Below are 4,636 nucleotides of genomic sequence, written 5' to 3'. Positions count from 1 at the left end.
GAAAATCTGTTCTGCATACAGGTTGAAAAGGTATGGAGATAGGACACATCCCTGACATACACCCTTCCCAATTTTGAACCATAGTTAATAAAAATGTTGGTCCCGACTCTCCGGCAAACCCATAGCTTCTGACAAAGTTATTTGTTCCTTCTCTGTTTCATATTCTTTTCCCTAATATGCTTGTCCTATATTTTTCTGATAATCCACAAATATCTAGGGTGGCCACCTAACTCTATAATTGAAGGCATATTTTCACCCTAATTACATAAAAATTACAGCTCAGGCTTAGAAAGTAGAAGCTATGTACCTGAAAGATCAAACTCCACTGCCAATAAAGTATCAGAGCTGACATTTGAACACTAGTCTTAACTGAAGTAAAGATTTTATGAATACAGGAAAATTATAGGTTTTAGTGATAAAGATTCTCTACCCACAGCACCTTAGCCCAGGGAATCTTGTTAGACACAGCGAACCAGTGAAGCACACAGCTTCAAGATAATGGGCACTAGTGCTTCTTAGACGGCGTGTCTACCTACAATTCCTCTGGGAATATTTGTTGGTTTCCTCTATGTCCTAGTGAATTCTTTCGACTCTGATTTCAGATAGCTCTTTAACGGAACACAGAGATAATATTTCTGCTCCTGGCCGCTGGCCCTTTTGGAATGTTGAATGGAAAGACTGATACAATTGTCAAATCTCCTTATTCTGATGAAAAGAGAAGTCTGGGAGGACAAGGCCTGTAGAGAGCTTTGACACGTGTTAGGCTCATTAGCAGAAATTTTTCAAGACACATCTCCATTCTTGGTGGTCAGTCACACTCAGTATTAATACAAAGTGACTGGCCTGCGAAGCATAAAAAAAAAAAATGAAAGAAAACAATTTGCTTCCCACATTGAAAAATAATTACATAAAGAGATTGTGATATAAAGTCAAAACTGTTCTTGTCTGAAAAAAAAAAGACCGTGTTTAGTTTGGTTGCTTATGGAGTAAAGACTGCTGTTTTGAGTACCAGTTGTTGTTGGCCATCCTGAGTAAGGAGAGACGTTCCACGTCATCTATAATTGTGTTAAATAGTGTGAAAGGGAATCCTGCTCTAAGGCTAATATGCTAATAAGCATTATCTCAAAGACTACAGCAAAGGCTGTTGGAAATACAATTTTTCATGCTTTTTGTTGTTGTTCAGCTAAAAATAAAAGCCTCATTAAGGAGAGTTTTAAATGAATTATATTTCTCCATTTCTCTCGCAATTAATTTTTGTGAAGCCCAATTATGATTTGCAATTCTGATTTCAGATGAGCAGGGTGGCGCGACTTGCTTAGGAAACGGCAGAGGGCAGTGCTGAGCTGAAGCTGGCACTGGGGCCCGACTTCTGGCTGTAAAATTGTGCTTGTTATTAAATGAAATCTTAAGGCTAAGTTAGCCACAGAGGAAATTAAACTGCTAATTATATGTGTATAAACCACACACGCAAAAGAATGGGTCCAGTTCTTGCTCTGGATTTTAGAAACACCCACCTCTTCTCTTTGGATTGAAGAGATGCCTGGAAGTAATACCCATTAAGTTTCACATGATTTTTTCTCAGTTCTCTAGAACTATCTGTTTGTATTGCCTCTTAAAAACTAAGTAAATAAATAAGCAAAACATCAATGGTTATCTGTAGTTTCTTTTTCTTACTTGTGCATATAAAGGTCATTATTAAATCTGGACATTCCAGGCTGAGGTGATGTAGAGCAGAGTTCTACTAGATCAAGGCAAAAATTATCATCTTATTTTCATAGATTGTTTGGGCGGTTTTGGTTTGGGTTTGTTGGGTTTTTTTTTTTAAAAAGGAAAATAATTTCTGAAGAGGGAAAAATAAATCACAGATTGGTAGGACTTGGAGAAGAGTTGATTCTGATTTTTGGAGGTGGGGGGAGGATAAATCATCACACAAATTAATGAATTGGAAGACAATGTAAAATTGATGCTGTTATGTGTCCCTAGGCTGGATCCCCACTCACAGCCTTTATGACCGGCAGTTCTGAACCTAACCTTATCTGGTGCAATGGGCCTGACTTCCAACACACTCGAGTCCATTGGTACAGTCACTGTCTCTTCCTCTGACCCTCCACCTTTCCCAGCATGATGTATTTTTCCAAAGACTGATCTCTCCTAACAACATGCTCAAAATATGTAAGACAGCCTTTCACCATCCTTGTCTCTAAGATTAAGCTGGTTGCACTTCCTCTAAGGCGTATTTGTCTCAAACTAAGTGAGATCTCAAAGGCTAGTAGAGACGATGATGTGCTTGGCCTTGTCTGTAGAAATTAGATAAGTAAAAGGGAAAGGAAGAATTATCTGACTAGAATAAATACATGCATAGGATTGATGGTGAATAGTTTGCATCATCCAGGACTTCAGGGAGATCTGGTCATGTGTTATGTGTTGTTCTGTTATCCATAAGGTCAGCAGTTCAAATCTACCAACTGTTCTTGACAAAAGACGATCAATTTCATCTCACAGGGATTTATAGACTCAGAGACCCAAAGGGGATCCCTATGAACTGGAACCTACTTGACACCAATGTGCAGGTCATTCGGTTGGCAAAAAAGTACTTCATTTAGGGCTCTTGTTGCTCCAATTGCATTTGATCAGTTACTAACCGGAAGGTTGGCTGTTTGAACACCCCTACCAGGGGTTCAGCAGTAGAAAGTCCTGGAGACCTGCTGCTGTAAAGGTGACAGGCAAGAAAAACCTCTGAACAGTCTATTCTAACCCACATAGTCCTGGGGAGTCAGAATTAACTAGAGGTTCAATTTTGTTCTTTTAGATTCTTTACTCAGAAGGGGTCATTCCCGGCAGCATAAGTGGTTAAGTATTTGCTTAGTAGCCATTGGGTTGATGTTCTACAATCACCTGAGTCCTCTTGGAATGAACACAGACCTGGTGATAAGCTCCTGAAAGGTCATAGCCTCGCAAATCCCTGGAGCAACTCCATTCTGCACATGTGGGGAGTCCTTGAGTCAGAGCTGCCAACAACGAGGACTGCTCTGCCTGTAGCCTGAGCCCCAGACCAACAGCATCAGCAGCATCACCCAGGAGCCCCGTAGAAATGCAGCCCCTTCACCTGCTAAACCGGAACCAGTGCTTTAACAAGTCACAGATGACACTCAGGTTGAATGAAAAGTCCTTTTAGGTCTCCTCATCCTTGGTTTTCCCTGGAAAAGCGCCCCCTTGCCTTTGGTCTGAAGCCAGTCTATAAAGCCTACACCAGGAAGCTCACGTAAAATCAATTACAAGAAGTTCCTATGGTTATAGTTGTTTTCCACTTTGCAACACGTAAAGCCCTTTAAAATCTTTACTGATTCCCCTCTCCCCAGTTGTTTTTAACTGAGTCTTCATATTGGCCAGTCAGGAGGCGAATACTCCTGGAAGCATTAGTGTGTACCAAGGACGTGACAAATATGCATGTCTTTAGTTTTTCTGATTGTGTTGGAGAAGGTGAAGTGTAAACTCACAACTCTATCCACACCCTGGCTTCCTAGTTTGTTCTCTGCATTTTTATAGGTTTTGTGGAAGATGATAATGACCTGTTATACTTATCTACCCAGAGTCACAAATGAGCCAGAAGTTCCTCCCCCTTCCCTGAGCAAGAAGGCCAGGGTGGGTCGGTTTGCCAATCAGCCTAATGAGACTCTCCTGCTTGGCAAAGTGAGATTAATCTAAATCAAATACTTTCCACCTTGGCAATTTTAACTAATTCCCTCAGGAAAGTACAAGAGAAACGTGAAACCCCTCCAGAAGCTTCTACCTCCTGGTAAGGCAAGGCAGGTAATACCTTTTAAGCTTGTTAATGTCTTATCCTGCTGGGTTCTACAACCGACCTGAAGAATAGGCACAGACTCACCAGCCTGGTATTACAAAAAGAAATGCGGCTTTCAGGGAGCCCTCAAGTCCTGGGCTACACAGCCGATGGCTTTCTGCCTGGTGATAGCTCTGCCTGCCTTGATTAAATTGCTTCCTGCATTGTCTTTCTGCCTCTCTCCCAGTAATCATCAGAGGATCTGAAATACCAGGATTTAAGGGCTGTGCAAAGTGGCCTCAGGAGGGGCTGATGTTACCCAGTAACTCAAGATGTTACACCTCCCCTGCACCTTGTACCTCTGAAACCATGCAGAATCCTTAGTGTGGCTTAGCACCAATATTAATTATAGGATACGTGATGAATACAATTATAAATCGTTTAAACTTGACGTCTCCTAGGTTATCTAGACTCTGACAACAAAAGTAGTAAAATTTTCCTATGTACCATAGAGTCGGAACCAACCAATAGCTGACCCTCTAGTGTGTTTTAAGAGGCAGTTAATCGCACAGATGGCCTTGAACCGCATGCCTTTAGGACTACAGCACAGCTTCTTGCCACTAGGCCATCAGAGCTCCTGTGATATTTTTACACTGAATTATATTAGTACATTATCAGGGAGTTCTGGTGGCCTAGTGGCAAGAAGCTTCACTACAATCCCAAAGGCATGAGGTTTGAATCAGATGTTCTCTGAGACAACAATGTACAAACTCATTTCACGTGATTTGTTGTTGTTGTTATTATTAGGTGCCATCAAGTACAACTCATAAAAACCCTATGAACAGCCAACCTGAA

This window comes from Elephantulus edwardii, unplaced genomic scaffold (genome assembly GCF_000299155.1).
Source record: "Elephantulus edwardii isolate Elephantulus edwardi_28Jun2011 unplaced genomic scaffold, EleEdw1.0 scaffold00108, whole genome shotgun sequence".
Lineage (NCBI taxonomy): Eukaryota > Metazoa > Chordata > Mammalia > Macroscelidea > Macroscelididae > Elephantulus > Elephantulus edwardii.
This window is presented reverse-complemented; position numbering follows the sequence as displayed.